This window comes from Electrophorus electricus, chromosome 10, assembly GCF_041902795.1.
Source record: "Electrophorus electricus isolate QZ-2024a chromosome 10, ASM4190279v1, whole genome shotgun sequence".
Classification (NCBI taxonomy): Eukaryota; Metazoa; Chordata; class Actinopteri; order Gymnotiformes; family Gymnotidae; genus Electrophorus; species Electrophorus electricus.
The window spans coordinates 13,049,260-13,065,188 of record NC_137506.1 but is presented as its reverse complement, the minus strand read 5'-3'; the positions used below and the strand labels follow the sequence as shown (position 1 = coordinate 13,065,188).

General features: G+C 42.2%; 1 long non-coding RNA gene across 1 annotated transcript; it reads left to right on the top strand.

Moving 5' to 3' along the window:
- Positions 1-4,379: 4,379 nt before the first annotated feature.
- LOC145659518 (uncharacterized) lies at positions 4,380-8,040 on the top strand. Its single transcript, XR_014125731.1, has 3 exons — positions 4,380-4,680; positions 7,656-7,743; positions 7,957-8,040. It is a non-coding gene; the product is annotated as an uncharacterized LOC145659518 (long non-coding RNA).
- The last annotated feature ends 7,889 nt before the right edge of the window (positions 8,041-15,929 follow it).

Sequence of the window (15,929 nt, the reverse complement as noted above, 5' to 3'; positions counted from 1 at the left end):
TGTATGTTACATCTGAAATATTCCCATGAGCTTTTACGCAACATACTAAACAAAGGTTAGGAACAGGCTAAACTCTGCTAACTCTCAGCAGGTCAAAAGTACTTCAGACTGCAATCTATGACCTAGTATTTTATCAAATTTTATCATAATTGTAACGCAGGGAGGCTTGGCAGGATACAAAAGAGGAGCCGTGATGCATACAACGATGTTTATTTAGAGACATGGAAGACAACGTAGCACTAAGGCTATCGTGGGATCAAACACTGACAATGTTAACGTTTACACAAATGACTTATATGTGCAAACAATAACAACACAACGAAGAGCAGGCATGAAACACAAGGGAGCGTGGCCACACGGAACACACACACAAGCAAACACACACACGGGGAGACGTTTGGGGGGGGTCGTACTGTGTTCACACATGCTCTCTCTCTCTCTCTCTCTCTCTCTCTCTCTCTCTCTCTCTCTCCATCCGTTGGGTTTCAATAATACCCCCAGGGCAGACAGAGCCACTATTCAAGCAATGTAATATTCTGCTCTGGCTCCTCCTACCTCTGCAATGACATCCTCAGCTTTTATTTCAGTGGGCGTTGCATAGCCACTCATAAGTATAAATATGCCCCTGCCTGAGCTCCTGAAATTACTACAGCTTATTAAAAAAAAACCTAATGAAATATGCAATTGCTTATAGTAGATTGTTCAGCCTTTTATATTCAGTTATTCATGACTATGGCTAGGCACCCCTGTACCCAATGATATCCGCATTTCAATGATTGTGCTCATTTTTTAGTATCGTGTGAGCTAGTAACATCTCAGCAAAAGATAGGATTCCAAATATGCATTAGTCTTTACAATAACCTAAGACAACCCTTTTGCACGAAGGGAACTGGTAACTATGCACACCCTCCATAATGTTCAGAAGATATTTAAAGTGCTGGACAGTCGAAGCATTATGTGTGCGCGTGCGTGATGTTATTAACGTGACAGTAAAAGCTCACCATTTTTAAACGGGGGCTGATCGACTTTCCACTTATGCAAGACTTATGTCAAGAGTACATGTCAAAAATTAGAGATGGAATGAGGGGCTAAATGCAACAGTCATACAAGGCATACAACAGTCAAAGGTAATGTGGAAACACACTTAAAAAACAAACTATAAGATCATGATTGTCAATTACATTAAGAAAACAAACAAACAAAAATATATATAACTGTCATATAGAAACAGAATACAAACTGTCTTCCAAGATTGCAACATATTTACATAATTAACAAAATATTAATTAATTTAAATTCTAATTATTCACACCAATAATGCTCGGTGACTAGAAATCGTTTTTGGTTGTAGCTTCATGTAATCCTGTAGCTACCAGTCTCTTTCAGTGAAAATGGTCAGGTACATGTATGTTACATCTGAAATAATTCCATGAGCTTTTACGTAACATACTAAACAAAGGTTAAGAACAAGCTAAATCAAATCAGGCTAACTCTCAGCAGGTCAGAAGTACTTCAGACTGCAAACCATGACCTAGTATTTTGTCAAACATGTTTGTTATTACATTATCAGTGACTTAGCCTTGTTAAAGTAGATGAGGGCTTGTGCTGTTGAGAGAGTGACAATAAGCAGCAGCATAACCTTGTAGAGCAGCACCTGCTCCGAGTTACGCATACGCACCAACGGGTCCATGCATCTCTGACTACAGGTGAACAAACCGGTACAGTGTGCTGGTGTAAGTGCCATTAACCACTCTAAACTGGAGTTTTGAGTGTATATACGTGGAGGAAGGACAAGTAGTTAAAGAGGATTACGTCTCCACGTGTTGTGGTTGCTGGCGGTACTGGTCAGCACAGGGCACGTGTGTCAAAGCTGGACATACTCCTGTCCAGCGATCTGGCAATGCAAAACAGAGAGAGTGAGCTGCAACAGAGTTCCAGAGTTTTAACAAGAATTTTGACTTATTGACAACTCGCATATAAGAACGAAGTGAAAGATTTAGGGTCATGCTTTTATGTTTCCAGGAGATTAACTCACCTGCCTTTCAGAGACGTGCAGAGCGGAACTTTCAAAAAGCTTATCAAGGTGATGAGAATGTGAGGTTTAGGTTCATCTATAGTGTTACATTAACAATGTAAAATATGGATATTGAGGTCAGCATCACTTAAGAGTGTATGTGTGAAACATCCTTGTCACCATAAATGTTGTGTTGTTACAAAATTAAGCAGTCCATCCAGTTTCATTTCCCTGATTTATTAGCAGCCTGTGCCCACGGTCTGACTCAAGTATTTTTATTTTAATTTCCTCCATGTTGTTTATAATAGGCCTACAGTAAGAAATCCTTTTAAAGGTGATCGCCATTTCTCCCACTGTATACTGTTGAAGCATACACGTTTTTATTCAGTGAGAGATATGTCACTTATGGGGATTAGGTACAGCGCGTTTTGTTCAGGACATTCGCGACGATATATGTGCTAAATGGGATTGTAAAATAACTAGCTAGCTAGCCATGTATTTAGACAGAACCTGAATTGTGTTACATCGGGATTTTTATCCCATGTTTTTAAGGCTGCGTTATGTACAGCCTAGCATAAATAAATACGCAAGAATGCAGAGCAGGAATAGTCCATAGTTTATTTTCCCTTCTATATAAGCCCGCAGGTTCATAGGTGACTAGCTTTTATAATGTCATGTGTAATTTGAGCATAATGGTGGAAACTACAAAGAACAATATGGAAAAAAAGGAGGGTTGTTTCCATAATTGCCCTTGAAAAAATTTATAAGAATTAAACTCTTGTTTCCCCCTCAGACAGTCTCCGGAGGGTCCCTCAAAAGCATGTTTATATTTAAGTTGCAATAAAGGACAGGACCAGCTATTCTCTTCAACTAATTCTGGAGTCTGCATCTTTATTTTCTATTGAAATATTTAATCTTAAAACTATCTAATTGGGGATGGGTTTTCTGAACATACAGGCATCTGTGATGGTAATCCCTTAATATTAAGAGGGGTAAAGTTATATTATCAGATAACTAACTAGATTGCTAGTTTTCTGTCTCTGCCATGGTCGATTGTACTTTCATCAGTAGGCAAGGTAACCCGGGTGCACTAGCGAGTTTTCTGTCATATCTGCCATTGCTTCTACAAATACAACGCAGCAAGTCCATTATTTTAGATCTGGTGTCTCACAGCAAGCTGGCAACAATTAGTTGGTTAAAAAATTATAGTAAATAAAGAAAATAAAACACTAACATGATAGTCAAGCTAGGTTCATTCGCAAAGCTAGCTAGCTAACGATAACTCAACAGAAAAATTAAAGTTCAGTGTCAGTCAATTTAGCCAAAGAGGAACAGATTTTGTCGCATTTTGTGACTGGCTCTTTAGATATTAATGTGGCAGACTACCTGAACGTCAGCCCTCATTTGTTCTGTTAGTTTAACCCTTTTAACAAGTGCCGTCAAACAAGAGAATGGGTGCATTTTAAAGTGGTCAGCATTGCTATCCATTGGAGCCTGCTGTTTGATTAGAAAACCAGCACACACATTGTCATGTATGACCTATTTAACATATTTGTCCCAAAGGCATTGATCCACGGAACGCAAGGATCAGCATCGCATGTTCTAAACTATGCTTACTCCTTGCTCCACTGGAACGTTTAAGTGCGCACGTGCCGGTAAAGGGGAAAAGACAGCGTGTGGATTGCGTTTGGGGTGACTGTTACATAACATCTGTAGCCAGTGTTGAATACATAATGGAATTTAAATGGAATTTAATTAAATGGAATTTAATAAGCCATGGATGTAATGGAATTTAGTTAAATGGAATTTAATAAGCCATGGATGTACTAATATCGATATACCGTTTTTCTCCGCAAATACTAATTCCACCTTACTCTCTTCTGTTCACATTCCACTTGATCCGAAATAGTCCATACAATATGGGTAGTGCATTGTCCATACCAATCTGTGCATCTCAGATAGAAAAGAAAAAGAAGACCAGAGTCAAGAAATGCCAGTTCTTTACCCTGCTCTTCCGAGGACATTCTGGCAAAGCTCTGTCACCCAAGACAAAGCGGTCCATGAAGCTTGCCTCTGGCAATGGCCTGGATGGAGTTACTGTGAGTACCGTTATCAACCAACATGAGGACAAAAGACAGGAAGGTGTTGAGCCCACTGTTATCACTCATAATCCGGTTCCAGTTGTGAACTGTCTTTAGTGATGTTTCTTTAACCCAGTCCGCCACTGCGAGTAAGCCTGAAAGGCTGGGCCAGGCCAGCACTGAAAGCATGCCTAGACTGCTCATGCAGTCCTCCACCAGCGAGCTGCTCACATGCCTGGGTGCGTTCTTGTGCCGGCGTTGCTGCCTGCTGAAGGACCTGACTGCTGACGAGCCCGTGCAGTGGCTGCGCATTGTGGACCGCTACGTGACACTGACAGAATGGCAGGAGCAAAGCTTCCTCATTCCAGGCACCGTGGTCTTTCTCTTCATGCTGTGCCGTGACATCATTTCAGCTGAGGTGGCCACCAAGGAGGAGCTGCAGGCCGTGCTGCTCACATGCTTGTATGTGTCTTGCTCCTACATGTGTGAGGAGATCAGCTACCCAGCCAAAGCTTTCCTTGTGGAGGAATTTCTTTAATGCGAATCGTATGTAGGTTACCACTGCTAAGCTTCACCACTGTCAAGGTAAGACCTCGAAAGGACGCAGAAAATTATTTTAATAACAGCTTCTGCTGATTTATTCAATAACTGTATGACACCGTTTGAGTGTACGTACCGACTGAAAACAAACTCAAATTATTAGACACTCTTACTGCGTCTCCACATTGAAACATATCCGTTAGTTAGCTAGGCTGGCTAACTAGCTTAGCTTTATTAGCTAGCTAAGCTAATGGCGAAGAGGATTACGTTAAAGAACCCCCGGTCTACAGTTGTGCACATACAGGAAAATTAATGAATAGCATGGCAATACACGCATTTATTGGAACAGTTATGCAGCTAATATGTATTTGTAGTATGTGCGCCTGGCGTAGAAATGAGTCTTTGTTAGCCCATCAAGGCTATCTTAGCTAGGCTAGTTCGAGCAAGCTAAGTGCTGGTTGCTATGACAACGGGCTTGATGTATTTTGCGAGCTTGTCGGCTACATAAGACAAGTGTTTATTGCTTTACTGCTGCGGTGAACTGTTATTATTGTAACACTCTGCTAATGCCAGACTTTGGCAGTTTTAAGATGGATAGAAAGCGAATGATCCAGCTAGCTGTCCTAGCTAACATGCAACCTTCTGTACATCCCGGGTACTCCCAGCCCTTATCAGGACCTCACAGTTCCCTTTGAGAACTCCCTGGTATCACGATCATAACTTTGGACAACCAGTTGCCATTCTCAACTCATGTTTCAGATTTCTCCTTTGTAACATACGAAGGATTCGCAGGAAGCTACCCAGGTGCTTGTGCGGTCTCTTGTGATCTCAAAGCTAAACTACTGCAACTTACTACTTGCTGGTCTAGTAGTACTCTAGTACTTATTGTTTATTGCACTTATCAATGTTTAAGGTAGATCTTATGTATTTCGTACTTCTTGTTAGGAACTGGTTCAAAGTGACAAGTCCTTCAGTTTCGATCTCCTCCAAGTTACCCTCTGCCCTCTGTCTTCTGTAGCCGGATCTCAAATTCAAGTTCAAGTTCAGTTTATTCGTCACATACATAGTCATACACAGTATAACTCGCAGTGAAATGGTGGAGAGTGCTCTGTCCAAACTGAGGAAAAGAAACAGGGGTGCATAGAGAAAAATATATATATGCAAGATAAATATATATATATTCTATGTATGTACAAAAATATATTAACAATGTATGTATAGTATATGTATATTATGATTATATACACAGTGTACAATGTATATGGTTGGGTATATATGTACACAATCTACAGAATGTACAGTGCAGGTGTAATATGGTTGGGTATATATGTACACAATCTACAGAATGTACAGATCCATTTTGTATAATAACATATCTACAGTTGTTGTGTAACAATGTAATTGAGTATAAATCTATATATACAGATGTACAGATATACAGTTATATTACATGGTGGTGGTTGTCCCCACAGTTTATCAGTTTCCCTGATTCAGGGCCCGAATGGCCTGTGGGAAGAAGCTCCTCTTGGAGATCCAGTCGCACAGGGATGTATGCAGTCCTAGATCCCCCAACTTAGTAGTGAGTAGGGAGGGGATGATAGCGTAAAATGCTGAATTGTAGTCGACAAATAGCATTTTAACATAATTTCCCCTCCCTTCGTCCATGTGAGTCAGTGTAGTGTGGAGCAGATGTGCAATTGCATCGTCAGTGGAGCGGTTGTGGCGGTATGCAAACTGCAGTGGGTCCATGGAGGCTGGCAGTGAAGATGTGATGAAGTCTCAGACTAGCTTTTCAAAGCACTTCATCACGACTGATGTGAGGGCGACAGGGCAGTAGTCATTGAGGTCGGAGGGTCGAGGTTTCTTCGGGACGGGGACGATGGTGGACTGCTTGAAGCTGGACGGGACGATACCGAGCGTCAGGGAGAGATTGAAGATGTCGGTGAATACTGGGGCTAGCTGATCTGCGCAGGCTTTGAGGACCCTCCCGCAGATACCGTCTGGTCCCATCGCCTTCCTGGTATTCACCCTTTTAAACACTCTCCTCACGTCACTCTCCGTGATGATGAGAGGGCGCTGTTCTATGGTGGGCCCCGCGCATGTGCCATTGGCTGCGCCGATAGTGCCATTTGGACTAGCGCTGTTAGCACTAGCGCCGTTAGCATTGGCGCTGTTAGCATTAACGCTGTTAGCATTAGCGCTGCTAGATGTAGCCTTGAAGCGAGCAAAGAATGTATTCTTACCCTAGCACATTTTTATGACAATGTTAGTCTTTATAGTTTCCATAACTAGGTGCTTAACTGAAACCAGCTCGCGTGATCCACTCCACAGGTCAAAGTACTCTCTCATCTAGTCCTCCCTCATAATAAGCTCTGAGCTGGTTGTTTGGTTGTTTGGTTGTTTGGCTGGCTTTCATTGTCTTGTCCTATTAAAAGCATCATACAATCAGCAACAAAAGCTGATGGTGTAGTTTGATTTCCAGCCATTCTCTCTTCCTCCTTCAGTGATTCGGTCGCACCGTTGACCCTCCTTCGTCATATTTGACTTGTTCCAGTAGCTTGTGTGATTATGGCTGTTCTGATTTAAGAAGGCTTCTCAGATGTGTTTTGATGTTCCGACTTGCCGTGCCTATTCTTTCGTCTGCCTCCATCTTAGTTCTCCCTCACAGCCACTCGAATCCTCCTGATCTTCCCTCGTGTTCCCTCTACACAGACAGCCCACGTAAAGGCCCTGTAAGAACGATTCAGCCAAAACCTGAGCACCTCAGCTTCTCTGAGGAAAGGCCTCTCTGTAAACTTTAATTATGCTGTGCTGTGCTGTGCTCACCCCCCCACCCTCGTTGCCATTCCCCTTCTTCTGCATGTGTGCAGTCTCTCTCTCTCTCTCTCTCTCTCTCTCTCTCTCTCTCTCTCTCTCTCTCTCTCTCTCTCTCTCTCTCTCTCTCCATTTTTTCTATCTTTTGCTAGTTTTTATGTCCACACCCTCATTATCCTCACATTTTCTACCTCAAATCCCAGCAGCTGAACAGCCAGGTAGCAGAGCAGGGGAATGCCATGTATAACGTGGACAGTGCTCAGGTCCTTCCTGCTCCTGTGGACTTGAAACCAGGTCAGGCCTCACTGTCCCTTTCAACCCTCTAACTACATCACACACACACAGCTGGTTTAGGGCTAGCTAGCACATGCATGAACTTCTTTATGAAACTAGTACTAGTTTTGTGGATGATTTGCTTTTGACTCCACTGATTATTATTTTATTTGAATTTTTTTCCCCCTTTTTGGTGGTTCAACTTTTCCAACCCTCATCTGTGATTGGCTGTAGATGACGAGCCAAAGCTTGAGTGTGCAATGCTGAAGTCTTCATCACCAGCACTACGGCCAGTCGAGCCTCCTGTGCAGAGACGAGAGCCCGGCAGTCCTGCTTTTGCTCCTGCCCCTGTCTCTGCACATGGACCCGTCCCAGCTCCAGCTCCCACTCCTGCCCCCACCCCAGACTCTTATCCCCCTGAGAAATCAGAGCTTCCTCCGCAGATGTTTAACCAGCTGATGAAGCAAGTGATGGACCTCACCATCGACACAGAGGAGCGCCTGAAAGGCGTGGTTGACCTGGTTTTTGAAAAAGCCATCGATGAGCCCAGCTTCTCTATGGCCTATGGCAATATGTGCAGCTGCCTGGCTATGGTGAGTAACATGTTCCCATACATTGCTGCTGAAGTTCCATACAAAAGCAAATGCCACACAGAAGTGAACTTTGTTCGAACCACTCTAAACTGACATGGAGCTTTAATCAGTTTCTATTTAGTAACAGAACTCTTAACACTGTCGTATACCCAAGTGTTTCTCCTACATGTCTTTCCTGTGTAGTTAAAAGTGCCCATGGCAGACAAGCCCACCAGCACTGTGAGTTTCCAAAAGCTGCTGCTGAACCGCTGTCAGAAGGAGTTTGAGAAGGACAAGGTCAACAATGATGTTTTGGAGAAGCTGCGGCACCAGCTGGAAGCGGCCACTTCAGTAAGCAGCACTCCTGTCTAGTTTACCTGACTCACCAACCCACAGATCAGGAGAAAGGGGACTGAAATCAGCAGCAGTGCTGGGAGGCGGCCAGGTCGTTATCGGGTCCAAACGCGCTGTTTCTTGCTTTTGTCTTTGTTCTGGTTACTCCTCGCAAGGCCAGCGAGCGGGAGAGGCTGGAGGAGGATCTGGAGGAGGCGAAGGACAAGGCCCACAGGAGGTCCATCGGCAACATCAAGTTCATCGGGGAGCTGTTCAAGCTGCGCATGCTGTCGGAGGCCATCATGCACGACTGCGTGGTCAAATTATTCATGAACCACAACGAGGAGAGCCTGGAGCATCTGTGCCACTTCCTCACAGCCATCGGCAAAGACCTGGACTTGGAGAAGGCCAGGGTAAGCAGGCCGCGGGCCTGGTCTGGATTGATTTAATATTCTCAGCAGATGCTCAGCACTTGCATCGGATTATCTTTAATATGTCATGTAAAGGTTTACGGTGCATGTGTAGATGAGTGCTAGTCTGCAGTGCAGCGTCTGTGCACATTTTTCCGGATTTTGTCCATGATGTGTTTTTCACAGCAAGTACTTTACACAACAAAACTGAATGAAGATGTTTTGAATATTGTATCTTGACTGTCCATTTTGTCTCTGGTAGGAACAACAGTTGTAATGTTGACAGTTCAGTCACCACCTAGTGTGACAGTTATTTGTGTTTCATTTTCCTGGTCTTTTTTATTGTATATTTTTTTCTCCATGCATGCTTTTAACCAAAAAACAAGCATGTTGAAATGTTGTCTATAAAAGTTTTGCTGTCAGTGTTTTCTGTTGCTTGCCTGTTGCCTGCACTCTGACTACAGGGTAGCCAACTAATTAGGATCATCATCTATAGTGCGACTAGCATGCTGTGCTGATATCAGTGTATTATTAGGCCTTGGCAATGATTTTAAAAGTGTCCAAGTTCATGTTGTTTAGAGAAGTTGTCAGTGTGGTTGTTAGCTCTGCTCCTACTGCAGCTGACAAAATGAAAGGCTTTTATTCAGGACTGGTCAGCTGTTAGAAGGTTTTGCTCTCACAGCCTCCTCCACGTTTGCCGCCTCCTGCTGCTGCACCCTGGATTCCCCAAAGCCAAGTGCAGCTGATGACAGCACAGCTACACCTACAGTGGCAGTGAACTGCTTTACAGCACTGACCAACGTGCAAGGCAGCAGGGTTTACATAAGAGTCATAAACGTCTTGCGACATGAGTTCAGCTGAGAGCACACCTGATCGAATCGAAAGGGGAAGAATACCTGAAATTTGTCGACGTTTCTCTTACACTCTCTCTCTCTCTCTCTCTCTCTCTCCCAGCCAAAAATGGATCACTACTTTAAATATATAGAAAAGACAATGAAGGAGAGGAGGGCTTCCTCACGCATTCGGTTCCTGCTCCGGGACGTCATCGACCTTGACTGGTTAGAGACTCTGCCTGTGTTTGTGTGTTTGTGTTTGCCATTCCAGCGCATGGTGATGCAAAAGAATGCATCTGCTGATTTTGCTTTTCTAGCATAACTGGGTGTCGCGGCGAGCTGACCACGGGCCCAAGACCATCGAGCAAATCCATAAGGTGGCCAAACTTGAGGAGCAGGAGGAGCAGAGGAAGGTGCACCAGCAGCTGCTGTCCAAGCAAAACAAGAGGCAAAGGTTTGGCCCTCAAATCCGTGACAGCCTTTTTCACCTGGCTGTGTGAGGCCGAGGACAGGTCCAAGGACAATTGACAGGAGGATGGACACATTTGCCAACGTGTGCTAAAAGACAATACAATAATTCAAAACAATAATAAAACTGTGTGACAAAGAAACAAAAGTTCTTACTCTAATGTATTTTTGCTTTTTCCTTTATGAACTGCAGTTAAAACTAAATGTAACATTTGCAGATGTTCCAAACAAAAGGCAGAGATGAATATAGAAATATTATTATTTATTTTTATTTTATTCTTCCTTGGCTTCTCCTGAATTCAGATAGGCTCTGCCCATTAGATTTAACTTTTTTTGTTTGTTTGTTTGTTTGTTTTTGCTAATTTCATACCAGTCCTAGGATTTTCACACAATCTGAGTGAAATTTGTGTCAAAATATTTGAATCTGAATCTGAGTCTGAATCTCAATAATTATTTAAACAAAAACCTGACATAAAAAATACAGCTGTCCTATTCCAGTCTAATAGTAGTACAAAGTAGTAGTACAAAGGTCAGGCTTTAACTTTAACTAGCTGTCACTCCTGAAGGACATGTTCAGATTTCATGAAATTTAAAAGACTTATACCAGTATTGACTTTGAGGTAGCTTACCAAATGTAGCAGTTTTGTCAATATGGGGCATTATAATATGCAAATAACTGTTTCTCAACAACTGTTCTTCTGATCAAGATGAAATTTTGCATACTGCTTCTGTAAGCAAGCTGGAAGATTCCTAAGGATGACTCAAACATTGGCTAATGTTTTTCAGGTAATTGGCTAATCATAGAACTGGCTTCAGTGGACTGCTATAACATTGATTCTTGTAGAAATTACTTTGAATTTAAATATCCTACTGCTTTGTATGTTGCTGATGAACTGTAACACTAGTCGAAGGACCTTTCTCCAATCTTCACAAATTTGGTATCAAAATGTTGATGAGACTGAAACATGTTGATATTTGTATGGTATATGGCCCCTACATACATATCAATCCTTCCAAGGTGTACTGATTCATTCAAAACAGCTGAAAAAAATTAATACTTCTTTGAGTAATTCTTATGAAACTTGACATGAGTACCGATTTATGGACTTTGAGCTAGCATGGCAATTATAGGACATTTTTGCCAATAGAGCCCCTCTGACATATGAAAAGGTATTTAAAAACAGAAAAATGAGTCAATCCCATTGTGTTCAAATTGTGCATGAGAAATGTGGTACAATACTTTGTGACCATTCCACAAATAAATTCAATACGTTTCGTAAACCTTTTTTTAGCCTGTTTTTGATACCTAAATTAGTTTGTCAAATGTACCTTTCAAACAAGTCAGTGACCTTTTGATCTAGAGATACCCTTTAAATGTAAAAAATGCAGATCTTCTCGTAAATAATGCTCAAAAATATGTGTATTTAACTGTCAATCCCCAAGAGCAGGATTTTTCTTAATTAATAGCATAAAACTTAGCCATAGAGTGTTAGATTATCACCAAACTTCAATGGTGTATATGAACATACTGTGAATGCAAGTACATTTGGGGTGAACTGACCTTCTGGGGGAACTATATTTCTTACTCATGTCAAATCAGAAAAAAATATATTTATACAAAGCAATTCAGCAGAGAAAATTGAGAGATTAGATTTAAAATACAACATTCCTGGGAACAAAACCTCAAAACCAACCACAGAGGCTGGTGAACTTAATGTGGGATGTGATCAGCAACCAAGTTGTGCAGCTGTGATAAAATGATTGGACCCCTTAATTGCCACCTGCAGCTATAATAAATGTAATTCTAATGTATGTTATGAATTCAACAGATAAAGGAAATTAGACATTTCAATAGCAACACACCTCCCTTGATGGAATGACTGGGTACAGAAACTAGTTGGAAGGGCAGAAAGGCCAGAAAAATAGCACAACCACCGCCTTCAAACCAGACAACAAATCTGTTTAGTTCTGACAAAGTTTTATTTTTTTCAATTAAAAAATACAGACTCACTCTCAATAAATAACCATTTGATGAACTAATGCAGAATATAAATTAAGACAGTGACACAAGCTTTACTATAGTTACTAAGCATTTAGGTTTCAGTGTTTTTAGGACTTGGTGGGATGGTTACGAGAAAATATTGGCATATTAGATAAGCAGAAAAATACTACGAATGGGTTCAACACCTGATGTGCGGACTCGTTTGACTTTGGATCTTGAGTATATGGCACAATAGATTTCACGCCAATAACTGTTGCAAAGAAAAACAACCACCTGAATGCTAAAACATTTAATGGAAATAAATGTTTTATGCAATACGAGAATTATGGAAATCGGATCATCTTTGGAATAGAGAGGAGCGTTAGGCACATACTGATAATACATTTTCAGAGACAAACATTATCCCTCATGTAGATAATACAAACTCGCTAGACCTAATGGTACAGAACCTATTATTAATACAAACCCACTAGACCTAATGGTACAGAACCTATTATTAATACAAACCCACTAGACCTAATGGTATAGAACCTATTATTAATACAAACCCTCAGCAAAACGCCATCAGAGGCACAGACCAAAAGGGTCAGGAAATAATTGGAGACAGCAACAGTACTAAAATGAAGCAAGTCTAAAATCAAAAGCAGACAGAGACAAAAAAAACAGGTAGCAAACAAAACACCGGGAAAAAAAGTTTCAGAAATGCCCACAATGAAAGGATGGCAAGACTCCACAAAGATAGGGGTTTAGGCCTCGGTAATGACTGTAGACTAATAGGTAGACTCACCTCTGAACCAGTTCTGGAAACGGTTAGAATTCAGAGGATCTTTGGCGGTTTTAGCTGGTGGTGCATCCAGGTTGATGAATGAGGGCAGACCTGACACTGAAAAACTGTCAAATGGCTAAAACAAAACAAAAAGTTTTAACTCATCTTAAGTGTGCAGCACCAAACAACAATCACTTTCCTCCAGTTCTAAGCCGGCTGCTAGGCGCCGGCCGAGGCACCGCGCCGGGTTGGACCCCGCCGGAGCCCTGACCGCCGATGCCCCATCCCAGCCCCGCGAGGGGGAAGGGAAAGAGACGGGGGCAGCGCAGGGTGACCGACGGGGGTCCCGACGCGGACCGTAGCCGGGGAGATCCGCGAGAAGGGCCCGGCGCACGTCCAGAGTCACCACCGCAACACCGCAGCCCGCCGCTCACCCGACCCGCCGTCCGGCGCGGCGCGTGGAGGTGCCCCGACGGCACCCTCGCACGCCCCAGAGTCCCAGGCCCTGTCCCGACCGACCGCGAGGACGGCAGGGAGGAGAGAGGGAACAGTGGGGACGACGAGGGGGAAGAGACACCGCGTGCCACGCTTTCAGGCGGGAGGCGGAACGGCGAGGAGATGGGACGGCCGCTCCCCCAGCCGTGGCTCGGTCCCAGCCCCGCTTCGCACCCCGGCCCGACCGACCCAGCCCTTAGAGCCAATCCTTATCCCGAAGTTACGGATCTGACTTGCCGACTTCCCTTACCTAACTTGTTCCAACATGCCAGAGGCTGTTCACCTTGGAGACCTGCTGCAGATATGGGTACGGCCCGGCGCGAGATTTACACCATCTCCCCCGGATTTTCAAGGGCCAGCGAGAGCTCACCGGACGCCACCAGAACCGCGGCGCTGTGTTTTCTTCTTCCTGGTTAGCCTCACTTTGTTTTTTGTTTATCATGTATTCTGGTAACCTGCTCTTGGATAATGTTTCTGCTCCTCCTAATAAACAAAGTTCGACAACACGCTTGTGTCTTGCCCTGCCTGTCTCAGCATTACAGCTAATCTAAAGGTCAAAGCATAAACTGCACTGGCAGATACAACTATATTTAAGCATTACCACGTATGTACACAGTTTTCTAATTACATTTACATATTAACAAATAAGCAGACATCTAGTTTCTGGACATCTGAATATTTTCAAAAATTAGATTCTTTAAAAGGTGGGTTTAAATGATACAGCACTACAAAAAGCACGCCAACCATAGGCAACAAGCAATCCTTGAATTAGAATAACTTAATATTTCTGTACGTGGGCAAAATAATAATATGATTCTTAGTCCATGTTATATTTAGGCTCCATGTATGTAAATATATCTTTTATTTAAAAATGAACACATTGTCTTTTTTCACCACTAGTCACTTTGAAACCATTTAAGCCCACTAGACTCCATTTAAGATGACCTTAGAGTGTTTTAATGAGGAGTTCCTTCAAGTACAAACTTGCATCAGTTTTCACTGTACTGGCTGCAAGTAAGAAATTATGATATGCAAAATAAATGCTGTTTGATGGAATAAATGAATAACAAATATGAAGTTACAATGTGATCATAAAATGGCTTAGGCTAATGTGTCCATGTGTTCTTACAATCCTGGCAGGTCATGTGTGACTGGGGTTGGAGCTTCACTGAAACAGATGTTTTACATCTTGTTCTGGATTATAATCTGGCTAGTGGAATTCAGAGCCCTTTCCCCAATGGGAGAAAATCATTTTATTGTTTTATGAGATCATCCTGAGCAGACCATTCACAAATCAGAACAGTTTCCTGTGGCTACAGTGAGGACCTCAGCTGATACTGGAATATTCACCCACTGCTTTGATATGCTTATCTCACAGATTTCACAACAAAACCCCAGAATATCTACAATGTAGATGAGACAGGATTTGTCACTGGTCCATGACAAATCCTGTAAGATTATGTACCAGACTACAGGTGGAAGTGGGAGGGAACAGATAACAGTCCACATCACTGGGAATGTTGTTGGGCAGATTCATCATCTACAAAGGGAAACGGCTGTACAATTCTTGGTGTCAAGGAGGTCCAGACCGCAACCCCATTTTTGGATGGAACATGGATGGTTGGACAAATCTCTTCCTTAAACTATTCACTCAGATCTCAGACTGAACATTTCTCAGGGTTTTAATATTTGATGGTTAAACCTCGCATGTGACTCTGGGACTGGGGGACTAGGGGGCTTCTTAACATTTTTTCTACTCCTGAACCTCTTACTGAATAAATGTTGGGCGGTTAATTCTTTCAAAATTATACATTTTTAATATTTTGTCAATAAATCATGACATTATCTTACTTGGAACACTTAAATGGACTTAAATGGTCCAACTGTACCTATTAAGCTGATGCCAGACTTTTCACTTATTTAATAAAATATCTTTATTTATATTATAAAACAGACATAAACTAATAAGCACATTTTGAAATGAGAAATTAGACGTTCATATTTAAATCAATTAAAAATCTATGAAAAATGCCTGGAAAATGATTTTGGCAGGCTTATTGCATAAAGGAAGAGAGTAAAGTTATGTTAATATGGAAAGGACATGAAATTCTAAACCACACAGCTATTTTTGAAAGAAAGACTTAATTCCTTTAAATCCTTTCCATACAATCCTAATTCGAAATCTCTTCTTCTCACATTTTCTTGCTTCCGTGGCTCCATTCGCTTCTTTCGTTGTCTGCTCTATGTCTTTTTGCTGACGTTTCAGTTTCTTCTTCTCATGTGTCTTTTTCTCCTTGAACTGTTTCTCCTGTGCATTTGGTGTTGCCC